The sequence below is a fragment of the Salvia miltiorrhiza genome, chromosome 4 (genome assembly GCF_028751815.1).
Source record: "Salvia miltiorrhiza cultivar Shanhuang (shh) chromosome 4, IMPLAD_Smil_shh, whole genome shotgun sequence".
Classification (NCBI taxonomy): domain Eukaryota; kingdom Viridiplantae; phylum Streptophyta; class Magnoliopsida; order Lamiales; family Lamiaceae; genus Salvia; species Salvia miltiorrhiza.
The window spans coordinates 3,046,088-3,060,885 of record NC_080390.1 but is presented as its reverse complement, the minus strand read 5'-3'; the positions used below and the strand labels follow the sequence as shown (position 1 = coordinate 3,060,885).

General features: G+C 34.5%; 1 long non-coding RNA gene across 2 annotated transcripts; it reads left to right on the top strand.

Annotated features, from left to right (window-relative positions):
- The first annotated feature begins 2,732 nt into the window (after positions 1 to 2,732).
- On the top strand, positions 2,733 to 11,057 carry LOC131022267 (uncharacterized). Of its 2 annotated transcripts, none has more exons than XR_009101198.1 (2): positions 2,733 to 4,801; positions 5,783 to 11,057. It is a non-coding gene; the product is annotated as an uncharacterized LOC131022267 (long non-coding RNA). The 2 variants fall into 2 exon arrangements; XR_009101199.1 differs by having other exon boundaries at positions 2,733 to 5,626.
- Positions 11,058 to 14,798: the final 3,741 nt, after the last annotated feature.

The following is a 14,798-nucleotide window of genomic DNA, read 5'->3' as shown; positions in this document are numbered from 1 at the left end:
AATCTCCTCAGAAAACCCCTTTATGGTAACAAGAACACAGCGCACAAGTGGGTCATTTATGGATCGGGTAACACGGACACGGGCATACCGGCCTAAACAAAGCCCTCCACCTCCATTATCCACCTCTACCACACGTCCAATCTGCTCCCCGATCTGACGGACAGTATGAGTTTTTATACATGAGATGGGAAGATTATGTAGTTGTACCCAAATTGTCACAGAGTCAAACGAGATCGAAGTTGTGGTGTGTGTGATCTCAGCTTTTTGAAGAATCATGAGATCGTTGAAGAAGTGCCAAGGGCCGTCGGCAAGAATACGATCACGATCTGAAGCCAGATCCAACGAGATAGCAAAAATGTTCCTTCCCACCAAATCTATCTCCATCGAACCCCTTGCTTGAAGAATGTTGGGTAGCGTATCTCTCAGGGTATCCCGATTAATGATTCTATCAGAGAAAACTTTACCCATGATCATCTTCGTCATGTTCTGAGCGCCCTCCGCAGAAGTAGGAGGCGCAATCGTGACAGATCTCGTTCGTGCCTCACTAGAGAGTTTGAGACTGGCCACTCTTCTCGCAATTTCCTCGGAATCCATTAAAACAGAGGTGATGGAAATCAAAAACAGCAGAAGACAACACTCCTTCCAAAGGATGAACTCGTCTCTCCCAAGGACAGAAGACTACACTCTCGAAGCCCTAGCCGCCGTGGGAAAGGGAAACAGAGGAAATTGTTTTAACCCCTCTTAATTATTAACGCTGTTGGTTTAAAGGGGGATCCAAACCAAAACAAGTTTTCCCTATAGCGTTTATGCTCCAAGAAAAAGGTTAGGAGTGAATACTGAAAAACTTCAATTGTATACATAAAAGCAATTGAGAGCTCTTCCTATCTTGCGAGAAACAAATTTTATTAAGAGAAATGTCATTGTAAGAAAACTCACAGCCCTAAAACATTTTATTTTTCTTTTTTCGTTTTGGAGAAAAAATTGGGTCTACAGCTACATCAATATGGGAATGTCCGATGAAGAACATCAACTAACACAAGTCCATCGTGAAGTTTTCCACACTCCAGCTACATAATATCATAGCAGAAAATTTTCCAGCATGGAGACACCCAAGTACTTATTGTGACGGAGCTTGGAGTTTAAAAACATTGTTTGGTTCAAGTAGAGGAATGGAAAGGGAATTGAATCAGATAAAGGAGTGAAATGATAACAATAACCATTACTTTTATTGAGTGTTTGATTTAACAATGAAAATGGATCATTAGTAAGAAATTCTCTTTCTTTTATTTCCCGTAAAAGTAACGGCTAACTCATTACCCAAATCAAACAATAAGTTCCAACATCTAACAACACCAAATCAATATAATAGACAAGAGTAAGATGGTTTCCAGGTTAACCAATTGGGGATACCATCAGTGCTACAACACTCATCCCACCTGGCCTACATCTAAACACTTCAGCATTCAGATATAAAATTACCCTAGTAAAGTTATCATCTGACAGCATGCAAAATGGCGACACCCTTAAAGAAATTTGAAACTCATAGGTGGATTTCAATATCAGCATACCGGAAATCTTCTATATCCCTGTGAAATAACAATCTTAGATAAGGAACCTACAATAATAAACACAAAATGTGCTAAATATACATGGAAGCAAATGGAGATGAGATGACATATCAAGCATGACAAGGAAATCAGTGAAAGTAGGCCAATCAAATATTTCGTAAGTGATGTTTCTAAAAAAAAAAGTAGTATTTCATAAGTGATGGCAAATGTTACATACCGCAAGCAGGGGAAATAGAAAGGATTAAAAATTCATTCTGAAACTCCAGTCAGTTTCATAAGAGATGGCCAGTCAAACAACTAGGATAGCATGAGTATGGAAAAGGAATAGATTCTATCAGAAATGAAACATCATTATCAGCAGTGAATTTGGAAATACTCAACAAACTCTTGGTTATATCAGGAACATATAACACATTACTGAGCAAGCAGTAGAAACAGATATTTGACTAGAACCTATGTGAGTTATTTGAAGTTGAGATCCATTACCTACAGTGAGTGTTTCATTTCCATGATATGGAGAGTGGATTTGAAGATTGTTGAAGTCAGATGTGACATGAGCTGTAGCTCCAGTATCAAGATACCATTCAGAGTTGGATGGTTGAGTGTTTTGATTTGAAATGGAGTAGGCCGTGGGTAATGTGGATTGAGGTATAGGTGAGTTTGTGGAAAGTGATTGTTGGGAGGGAGAGTAAGGTGTTTCAGTAGTAGAAATATTTGCTTGTGGTGTTTGTGGTTAAGTGAGTTCAAGACCAATGAAACTAACATCAAACCTTCTAACGCATTTCAAGGCTGTGTGATTTGTTTTACCACATAGTTGACAAGCTGATTTGTTGTTGTAACTACCATTGGATCTGCCACCATCTCTACCTCCATGATTTCCAGAGCCTCTTCCCCCACGGCCACGGTCTCTATTTCCTTGATTCTGTACATAGTTAGCAGAGTAGACAACATTAGCTTGAGATGAGAAAACAGATTGAACTATATCCAGTAGCAATAGGAATTCTAATTTCATGTGTTTGGAGAGAAAACTGTAGCTCATGTAGTGTTAATTCTTCACATCTGGATTGGAGAAAAACACTGATGCTTTCGAATTCAGGACCTATAGGGTGTTTGGCTAAGCTTATTTTAAAGAGCTTATAAGCTCTTGGAGTGTCACAGCCCAAAACCATTTACTACCTTTGCAAATTTTATTTGAAAATTTATTGTATTTTCGAGATATTAAAAATATAAATCTATGAGTCGAGTTTGTGATGAATTATCTAGTCGCGCCCCTAGCTAGATATATGACTCTAAATTCTAGGTTATACCTATAGAAATAAAGTTTTATATTCTAAAATATTTTTATATAAATTTGGGCCTAAATAAATTTATTTACTTAAATATATTTATCATGGACATTATATTAATTTTTGGATTAAGAATAAAATATTTCATAATTTTTTTAAGTGTGCTTATTGTTATTAATGTGCCAAATTCTTTTGCAATGATCCTAAAACAATTATTCAAGTTTCAACATTTATAGTTTATTAATGATTTTAAGGATTTGGATACCTTATTTTCGTATCTGCAAATTTACAATTTCTACTCTATTTATTTACATTTGTTTAAAGAAGTCTCCAAGCCAGCCATTCCTATTTTCATTCTTATCAGATATCTAACCGCTCTAATTAAATAAATGACTTTGAACTATAGATTATATTTATAAAAAGATACAAATTTATATTATCAAATATTTTTAATAAATATGTTGGGCCATAGTTTTTATTCTTTTTCTATGATAGTTGGGTTAAAATTTTATTATTTGAAAGCTCATTTATCATCTTTAAAGCCCAATTATTATTATAAGCTCATATGTCTTTCTTTAATTAAAATGAGATGTTACGTGGTTCAGTTTTTCCTTAGCCAAATATTCTGATTTAATCTCCTTCAGCCACCTAATTTTATTCAGCCACGTATCACTCACTGCCATCACATTTAAAATTCACCCAAATAACTTGCTAGGTTTCATTTCATCAAAATTTCCAGAGCACAAATTTCATTCAAGTTAACAGACTTCTCATTTCTGTTCCTTCACAAAACTTCAGCTGGTAATTTTATTGTTTCGGTGAGATTTCATGTTTTAATTCATCACAGCAAATTACTACGTTTTTTTTTCATTCTCATTTATTTATTTTGTGAAACAACACTAGCCCATTTATTTATCATACATTACAAGCCCATATATATATATATATATATATATATATATATATATATTATTAATGTGTAAATAAATTTTTATGAAAATGACTTCAGCTACATATCCACATTTACTCAGCTTCAGCCATATATCACTGTAGTACCTTTCCGTCAGATTTGATCAAAACTACAGCAAAACTTTGATTTCAAAAGCAGCATGATCAATACAGCAGCAAAACTTTGATCAGCAAACTTTGATTTCTTTCACATTCAAATCTTTGACGAACAAGTAATTTACTACCTATTTAAATATGACCATCATCGCTGCAAATTTTACAAAGCAAAACTATACTTTCGGAAAAATCAAGTTTTTCTTTATTTTTCCAAATATTTTTTTATATGAATTTGGACCTCAATAAATTATAGCTTATTTATATTGGAGCAGATTTATGATGTTGGGCCAAATATATTATGTAACTTTGCATAATTTTAAAACATTAGCTATTATTAAATATAAATTTTATTCTTAACATTTTAGTATAATTTGGGCCTTGTATAAAATATTTTTGTAGGCTATTTGTTTGAAGCCTCACTTGTATTCATGGGGTAAAAATATTGAAAAACCCATAATATTTTAGATACTTATCGAATGTGATTCTTTAAATTTTTTGTAGAATTTCAACCACAACTTTAATTCTTCCAGTTTAAGAATCCTCCTCAGCCATCCAATTTATTTAGTCAATCTTGTGCAATAAGGAATTCATTTTATCCTTTCCACCGCCTCATTTTTTTTATAAAATTAGCTTCTCTCATTTTCTGGAAATATTTCGAAAATACAGCAAGCCAAATTTGATTTCCACAGCAGCAAATTTTGAAGCAGCAAACTTTGAAGCAACAAAGTTTGATTGATCTCTTTTCACACTTTCACACGTTCTATGTCAAATATTTCAATCTATTTAAACATCAATGTATCATTCTCAAATTCACAAATCAACAAAAATTCACTCAAATATTTCCAATTCGCAGCAACTGATTTACTTCACTCATTCAAGCTGGTAATTTTAATAACTTTCGAAAAGTTATTTCATTTCAAGCATATCAACAATTTTCTGCATTTTCGCCAAAACCAATGCTAAACATCAAAAACTTTGTTTTCAAAATCCAATCATGCATACATCTATTTTTCTGTAATTTATATATATTGCTAAATACATGAAAAAGAAAATAGAATAAATCTTATATATTACATGAGAAATAGAGATAGAAGAAGTGGAAGAGGGATGGTGGCTTAGAAACAAGGGGGCGGTTGAGCAGCAGTATTGCCGGCGCTGCACGTCGGCCGGCGGAAGGAGACAGGGGCGGCGGCGCTGTGGTCTCGACCGCTGCCGTGCCTTGCTGGTCGAGACAGAGGGAGCAGGAGGCGGCGATGGAAGCCCCGCTGCTGCTGTCGGCCAGGAGGTGAAGGAGATGAGGGAGGCGGTGACTAGGCGGCGCTGCTGTCGACGTGGGAGCGACGATGGCGGCCGTTGCTACCGGCCGAAGGAGAGAGGGAGGGGGCTGTAGACACGGGGGTGAGGTCGTTGGAGAGAGAGACGACGCAGAGAGGGAGAGTGAGGGCGAGAGCCGCCAGCTCCGGCGGCGGCGTTGCCGTCTGGTGGCGGCGGAAGGGTGAGACCGAGGGAGAGAAGGAGAGAGGGAGAAAGGGGAAGAAGGGAGCTGCGCATGGAGCGTGTATTGTGAAGTAGTGGTGTGTGTGTGAGATCTTTAAGTTAGGGCAAGAGAGGAGAGTGGGCTTGGGCTTAGGCCTAAGCTAATTTATGAATGGGCTAAGTTTATCAAGTGTTTGGACTAGCATTTTATTTAGTTAATTCTTTTAAGCAGTAAGCATAATTTATTTAAGCCCATAATTACTCTTTATTCCCACTTCAGATTTTCTCAAAAATTTATATAAATAATTTTCTCAAGTTTAGTTATATTAAAGTACTTTGTAAATTCAATTAGGCCCTTATGTTAATTATTTGAATTTATCTGACTAGGTGCGGCGCGACTAGGACGTGAACTTTAAATTCTTGCAGTTAATTTTCAAAACTCAAAAGTTCAAGTTTCAGGTGTGGGATTTATTTCAGTACATGCACGTGGTTAATATTTGTCCATTTTAATATTATGTGTTTACCGTATGTGTTGTAAAAATATTTATCGCTAGGGGCCAGCATAATTGGTCCAGGACTTCACCGTCCTTGGTATGCCACAATGCGATTTCACGTTACAGGGTTGCAACCATTATATTGTCGCCAGGGATCCATATATAGGGTCCGGGACATTAAAGTCCTTGGAGTTGCCACAGTGCGTATGGAAGTTATGTTACGTTATGACAATATGTGTTACCATTTTATTAACATGGACAATTATTGCATGTTCCCACACTGAGTGTACCCTGTATGCTCATCCCATATTCAACAGTTTCAGGTGATTGATATCGGAGGCGCGTGGAGAGTCGAATGGGCGCGTCGAATCTATTTAAAGATAAATGTTTCTTAAAACATATTATGTTATTTCATGTGATATCTTTTAGTTATGTAAACTCTGAAATTCTATACTATTTGAGATTTGTGTATGATTTGTTTAAATAAATGTTATTATATTATTTTAATGTCATGACTTGTTTAATTTATATTTAAATTCATTTCAAATATTTATTTAAGAATTTATATCTTTACGAAAATATATATATGGATACATACATAATTTTTAATTATATAAAGATTTTATTTTGTTATATTTTCCGCTGCTAAAAAGATATTATTTTATATTTAGAGTTTTTCCTTAGTAAAAGTTTTATTAATTAGTTAATTATTTTTCTGACATCTTCATGTCGTGCTTTGAAAATAAAGTTGTTTAAATTTATGAATTCAAAATCAAGTTTTATATTTGAATACATTATTGAAAATTTTGATATCTTATAAATCGTTTTAAAAGTGCTTTAAAAACCAATTTTATTTAAAGATTTCTTTTTCTTAAAATTATTTTCGAAAATATTTATTTTAAAAGTGAGTTTTAAATTATTTTAAAAGACTTTCGCATTAAATATTTATTTAAATTTTATATTTAACTCCTTAATTAGATTAGGGTGTTACAGCATGGTATCAGAGCAGGTCTACTTTCCTGTAGACTCTGCAAAATATTTTACATAAAATTCTTAAATGTCATGTGTGAGAAAATCCATTCGACCTCTACGTGCTCCGACTTCAAGGTAAATGTATTTTAAAAGTATTTCAAAATATTTTATAGGGATGAGTATAAATTGTTTACGTTGAAAGTATGTTGAAATTTGCTGCAATAATTGAAGTTATTATCAGAAAGTTCAAGTTCATTATGCAAGTTATTATGAGAAAGTTCAGTATTCAAATTATATGTTGAAGATTATTGCAGCTATGAGTAAAGATATTTCAAATATTTTTCAAGATGATGAGTATAAATTATTTACGTTGAAAGTATAGTGAAATTGCTGCAATGATTGAAGTTATTATGAGAAAATGTTCAAGTTCAGTATTCAAGTTATTATGTTGAAGATTATTGCAACTATGAATTGTCAAATTTCGAGGACGAAATTCTTTTAAGTGGGTAGGTTTGTCACAGCCCAAAACCATTTACTACCTTTGCAAATTTTATTTGAAAATTTATTGTATTTTCGAGATATTAAAAATATAAATCTATGAGTCGAGTTTGTGATGAATTATCTAGTCGCGCCCCTAGCTAGATATATGACTCTAAATTCTAGGTTATACCTATAGAAATAAAGTTTTATATTCTAAAATATTTTTATATAAATTTGGGCCTAAATAAATTTATTTACTTAAATATATTTATCATGGACATTATATTAATTTTTGGATTAAGAATAAAATATTTCATAATTTTTTTAAGTGTGCTTATTGTTATTAATGTGCCAAATTCTTTTGCAATGATCCTAAAACAATTATTCAAGTTTCAACATTTATAGTTTATTAATGATTTTAAGGATTTGGATACCTTATTTTCGTATCTGCAAATTTACAATTTCTACTCTATTTATTTACATTTGTTTAAAGAAGTCTCCAAGCCAGCCATTCCTATTTTCATTCTTATCAGATATCTAACCGCTCTAATTAAATAAATGACTTTGAACTATAGATTATATTTATAAAAAGATACAAATTTATATTATCAAATATTTTTAATAAATATGTTGGGCCATAGTTTTTATTCTTTTTCTATGATAGTTGGGTTAAAATTTTATTATTTGAAAGCTCATTTATCATCTTTAAAGCCCAATTATTATTATAAGCTCATATGTCTTTCTTTAATTAAAATGAGATGTTACGTGGTTCAGTTTTTCCTTAGCCAAATATTCTGATTTAATCTCCTTCAGCCACCTAATTTTATTCAGCCACGTATCACTCACTGCCATCACATTTAAAATTCACCCAAATAACTTGCTAGGTTTCATTTCATCAAAATTTCCAGAGCACAAATTTCATTCAAGTTAACAGACTTCTCATTTCTGTTCCTTCACAAAACTTCAGCTGGTAATTTTATTGTTTCGGTGAGATTTCATGTTTTAATTCATCACAGCAAATTACTACGTTTTTTTTTCATTCTCATTTATTTATTTTGTGAAACAACACTAGCCCATTTATTTATCATACATTACAAGCCCATATATATATATATATATATTATTAATGTGTAAATAAATTTTTATGAAAATGACTTCAGCTACATATCCACATTTACTCAGCTTCAGCCATATATCACTGTAGTACCTTTCCGTCAGATTTGATCAAAACTACAGCAAAACTTTGATTTCAAAAGCAGCATGATCAATACAGCAGCAAAACTTTGATCAGCAAACTTTGATTTCTTTCACATTCAAATCTTTGACGAACAAGTAATTTACTACCTATTTAAATATGACCATCATCGCTGCAAATTTTACAAAGCAAAACTATACTTTCGGAAAAATCAAGTTTTTCTTTATTTTTCCAAATATTTTTTTATATGAATTTGGACCTCAATAAATTATAGCTTATTTATATTGGAGCAGATTTATGATGTTGGGCCAAATATATTATGTAACTTTGCATAATTTTAAAACATTAGCTATTATTAAATATAAATTTTATTCTTAACATTTTAGTATAATTTGGGCCTTGTATAAAATATTTTTGTAGGCTATTTGTTTGAAGCCTCACTTGTATTCATGGGGTAAAAATATTGAAAAACCCATAATATTTTAGATACTTATCGAATGTGATTCTTTAAATTTTTTGTAGAATTTCAACCACAACTTTAATTCTTCCAGTTTAAGAATCCTCCTCAGCCATCCAATTTATTTAGTCAATCTTGTGCAATAAGGAATTCATTTTATCCTTTCCACCGCCTCATTTTTTTTATAAAATTAGCTTCTCTCATTTTCTGGAAATATTTCGAAAATACAGCAAGCCAAATTTGATTTCCACAGCAGCAAATTTTGAAGCAGCAAACTTTGAAGCAACAAAGTTTGATTGATCTCTTTTCACACTTTCACACGTTCTATGTCAAATATTTCAATCTATTTAAACATCAATGTATCATTCTCAAATTCACAAATCAACAAAAATTCACTCAAATATTTCCAATTCGCAGCAACTGATTTACTTCACTCATTCAAGCTGGTAATTTTAATAACTTTCGAAAAGTTATTTCATTTCAAGCATATCAACAATTTTCTGCATTTTCGCCAAAACCAATGCTAAACATCAAAAACTTTGTTTTCAAAATCCAATCATGCATACATCTATTTTTCTGTAATTTATATATATTGCTAAATACATGAAAAAGAAAATAGAATAAATCTTATATATTACATGAGAAATAGAGATAGAAGAAGTGGAAGAGGGATGGTGGCTTAGAAACAAGGGGGCGGTTGAGCAGCAGTATTGCCGGCGCTGCACGTCGGCCGGCGGAAGGAGACAGGGGCGGCGGCGCTGTGGTCTCGACCGCTGCCGTGCCTTGCTGGTCGAGACAGAGGGAGCAGGAGGCGGCGATGGAAGCCCCGCTGCTGCTGTCGGCCAGGAGGTGAAGGAGATGAGGGAGGCGGTGACTAGGCGGCGCTGCTGTCGACGTGGGAGCGACGATGGCGGCCGTTGCTACCGGCCGAAGGAGAGAGGGAGGGGGCTGTAGACACGGGGGTGAGGTCGTTGGAGAGAGAGACGACGCAGAGAGGGAGAGTGAGGGCGAGAGCCGCCAGCTCCGGCGGCGGCGTTGCCGTCTGGTGGCGGCGGAAGGGTGAGACCGAGGGAGAGAAGGAGAGAGGGAGAAAGGGGAAGAAGGGAGCTGCGCATGGAGCGTGTATTGTGAAGTAGTGGTGTGTGTGTGAGATCTTTAAGTTAGGGCAAGAGAGGAGAGTGGGCTTGGGCTTAGGCCTAAGCTAATTTATGAATGGGCTAAGTTTATCAAGTGTTTGGACTAGCATTTTATTTAGTTAATTCTTTTAAGCAGTAAGCATAATTTATTTAAGCCCATAATTACTCTTTATTCCCACTTCAGATTTTCTCAAAAATTTATATAAATAATTTTCTCAAGTTTAGTTATATTAAAGTACTTTGTAAATTCAATTAGGCCCTTATGTTAATTATTTGAATTTATCTGACTAGGTGCGGCGCGACTAGGACGTGAACTTTAAATTCTTGCAGTTAATTTTCAAAACTCAAAAGTTCAAGTTTCAGGTGTGGGATTTATTTCAGTACATGCACGTGGTTAATATTTGTCCATTTTAATATTATGTGTTTACCGTATGTGTTGTAAAAATATTTATCGCTAGGGGCCAGCATAATTGGTCCAGGACTTCACCGTCCTTGGTATGCCACAATGCGATTTCACGTTACAGGGTTGCAACCATTATATTGTCGCCAGGGATCCATATATAGGGTCCGGGACATTAAAGTCCTTGGAGTTGCCACAGTGCGTATGGAAGTTATGTTACGTTATGACAATATGTGTTACCATTTTATTAACATGGACAATTATTGCATGTTCCCACACTGAGTGTACCCTGTATGCTCATCCCATATTCAACAGTTTCAGGTGATTGATATCGGAGGCGCGTGGAGAGTCGAATGGGCGCGTCGAATCTATTTAAAGATAAATGTTTCTTAAAACATATTATGTTATTTCATGTGATATCTTTTAGTTATGTAAACTCTGAAATTCTATACTATTTGAGATTTGTGTATGATTTGTTTAAATAAATGTTATTATATTATTTTAATGTCATGACTTGTTTAATTTATATTTAAATTCATTTCAAATATTTATTTAAGAATTTATATCTTTACGAAAATATATATATGGATACATACATAATTTTTAATTATATAAAGATTTTATTTTGTTATATTTTCCGCTGCTAAAAAGATATTATTTTATATTTAGAGTTTTTCCTTAGTAAAAGTTTTATTAATTAGTTAATTATTTTTCTGACATCTTCATGTCGTGCTTTGAAAATAAAGTTGTTTAAATTTATGAATTCAAAATCAAGTTTTATATTTGAATACATTATTGAAAATTTTGATATCTTATAAATCGTTTTAAAAGTGCTTTAAAAACCAATTTTATTTAAAGATTTCTTTTTCTTAAAATTATTTTCGAAAATATTTATTTTAAAAGTGAGTTTTAAATTATTTTAAAAGACTTCCGCATTAAATATTTATTTAAATTTTATATTTAACTCCTTAATTAGATTAGGGTGTTACATGGAGCTTATAAGATGTTTCAAGAGCTTATAAGATGTAATTTTTAAGATCTTATAAGTTGTCAAAGTGTTTGGATAATTGAGCTTATAAGCTAGAGAGAGAATTTTTTGCTAGAGAGAGAAAATCTAAGAGAAATAAAAATAATAAATTAGAGTTGAAAAATATTTGTAAAATGATTGTTGCATATGAGATTATAAAAAAATAAGTTGGGGTAGAGTAACTTATTTTTTGAGGAGCTTATAAGCTCTTGGAGCTTATTTTTGGAGCTTATAAGCTGTTTAGGAGCTTATTTTTCCAAACTCTTTGAAGGAGCTTATAAGCTCTGTATAACACCCTCCTAATCCAGCCAGAATATGAGTGACTAGATCAGATTCAGAGATTTGTTGACCAATACTGTATAGTTGATCAGAAATATCTCGAAATTTGAGAATATACTCATCATTCATCAATGGATGAGTTTCCTTTCTTCAATGTTTGAAGTTGAAATCGTAGTTGCATAGCTCTGGCTTTAGATTGCGATTGAAACAATTTTTCAAACGCACTCCAGAGTTCTGCAGAAGAGGTACTTTTCCCAACATATCCAACCATAGATGGAGAAAGAGATGCTAAAATCCAACTAAAGACAAACTGATCACGCCGAAGCCACGAGAGGTATTCTGGATTTTGAGTATCCTCTGATGATTCTGAATCGAGATATTTTGATGGAGCGGAATTGCTCTGCAACACATCTTCAAATCCAAAAGCATGAGCAGTGGCTGCAACCTGTGCTTTCCAGAATGTATAATTGCTGCGATCCAATTTTACGCTTATTGGATGCAATTGAGTTAGATTTGGAGTGAGATTTTCATTTGAATTTGTCATGGTGAGTCGAAGAAACAATGATGAAGAGAAGATCTATAGGAGAAAAATAGAATTTCGGAGTGGAAGAAAGAAAGGATCGAAAAAAAATTAGAAGCTCGATACCATGTTTGAATATGAAATAGAGAGGGATTTGGAATTCATAATGCAGAGAGATTTTTTGTAAAGGAAGATCAGTTTCTATAGCTTTTCATTCACATATTTATACACTGTTACATTGGTGACTCACCATACATTTGCATGCACTTGCATGCGCTTTATAATTACTAATCTAACTATTTCTTAACAGCTTTAGCTAACTGCTCATCGTTGCTAACTTCTAACAGAATTTAGTTATACTTCAATAGAACTCAACATGTGATTGCAAGAAAGGTACTTATGAAAATAGCAACTGAAATCTTGGAGCAACCAAACTAGATAAATAAAAAAGTCAACTTCAAATTTTCCAAGAAAAATAGTCTCAGTATTTCCTAATCATTAATTTATAAAAAGAAATAAAAAAAAGGGTTAATAGCCGAAAAATACACAAAGTTTTACCAAATTTGCATTTTGCACATGACCTTAAAAAATAGCTCCAGAATACATGAACTATTGATTTTATTGCAATTTGCACACGGCGACAATTCCGATTAGGATTAATTTTGACCGGCCATGACGTGGACAACATTAAATATTACATGGCATGACACATGGTATTTTTTTACACATTGGCAAGACATGTAGACACTTAATATTAATTTTGATATTTTTAATCTTATTTCAATTCTCCTTTAAAATAAAAAAATAAAAATCTCCACCATTACCATTTTTCCACCACCATCGTTTTTCTTCTCTCCACCACCACCACCACCACCGTTTTCCAACCACCGCCAGCGTGCCGTCGGAATCCGACCGGTGAATGTTTCTCCGCCATCTGCGGGGCGGTGCTATGAGCTCAATTTTCCCCGCCGTCTCCTTGTTGACGCTGCTGGATGTTTTCCCCGCGTGAGAGGTTGAGAGCTCAATTTGAGCGAAGATGAAGCAGTGCTCGGAAACGGTGCGGCGGCCTTGTTGAAGTGGTGGTCTGTCGATTATCGTGGGATATATTTGCAGATCTGGGGATTTCCCCTTCTGCAAGAGGACTCGATTGTCGTGGTTTGTGGGGATTGTCGTGGGAGAGATTTGCAGATCTGGTAGTCTGTGGGGATTGTCGTGCTGAAGAGGACTGCGAGTTTTGGATCTCAATTTCGTTGACTCAGATAGAGGTGGTTGTAGTTCTGGATTTGGGGGTTTTGCAGAGGCGGCGGCGATTGTGGTGTTTGTGTTGTGTCGTCACGTTGTGAGGCGGCCGTGGCCTAGATGGCGGTGTTCGTGAATGGTGGTGGTGGAACGCGGTGATTGGAGACAAGGCCGCGCTGTGCGGCGCGGTGCTGATGGAGGATGGCGGTGGTGCTCGGCTTCTGGAAAAGGTGGCCGTGGTGCTCGGCGTCTTGAAAAGGTAGCAGTGGTGCTCGGCCTCTGAAAAAGGTGGCGGTGGAGCTCGGCGTCAACGCCGGTGAGAAAGAACATGTACTGTGTAGAGAGAGAGAGAGAGCAGACTAGGCGGTGGCGATTTTTCTCTATTTTTTTTTAATTTATACTTACTCAAAACGACGTCGTTTTGAGTGTTAAAATATAACTACAAAACGACGTCGTATTACTTGAACGCCGGTGCGTCCACGTCTGCAAATTCCGGGAGCCACGTCAACTAGGATCTGGGTTATGGTCAACGCATGTGCAAATTGCAATACAATCAATAGTTCGTGTATTCTGGAGCTATTTTTTAAGGTCATGTGCAAAATGCAAATTCGGTGAAACTTCGTGTATTTTTCGGCTATTAACCCAAAAATAAAAACCTTCGTGCAAATTTTTAAGTAGTTCAGTTAAATTCAGAACATAATTATACAACCCCCAACAACAGAAACTCTAAAGTGGTAAAATAGAGGGTTCAGAACTCAGATACAATGTGTAATTCTCTGGATAAGGCAGGACATTCTCCCAATTCACTTACGGATCTTATACTATTTTACTTTCATTTTCCCCACATTTTTCTTTCTGATTGGAAGATAATGAAAGAAGGAAAACACTAACAACAAAGGCTGATAGAAATATGATTTGAGTTACTATCAACATGTAAATATTACACTCGCATGACTTAGAGTAGTGAAGTGTAAACATATACATTTAGGGAGCGTTCTCTTTGGTTGTAAATTTATCATGAGAAAAGGAGGGATAAACAAAATTTCACCCTTTAAATCATTTCTTTCTTTTCCCATATTTCCTACAAAATATAATTTGCCCTTACTCATTTATCCTTTTCACTACAAATATTATCCCTCCTTTGTAGTGAAAAGGAGGAATGAGTAAGGGTCAAATTATATTTTGTAGGAAATGTGGGAAAAGA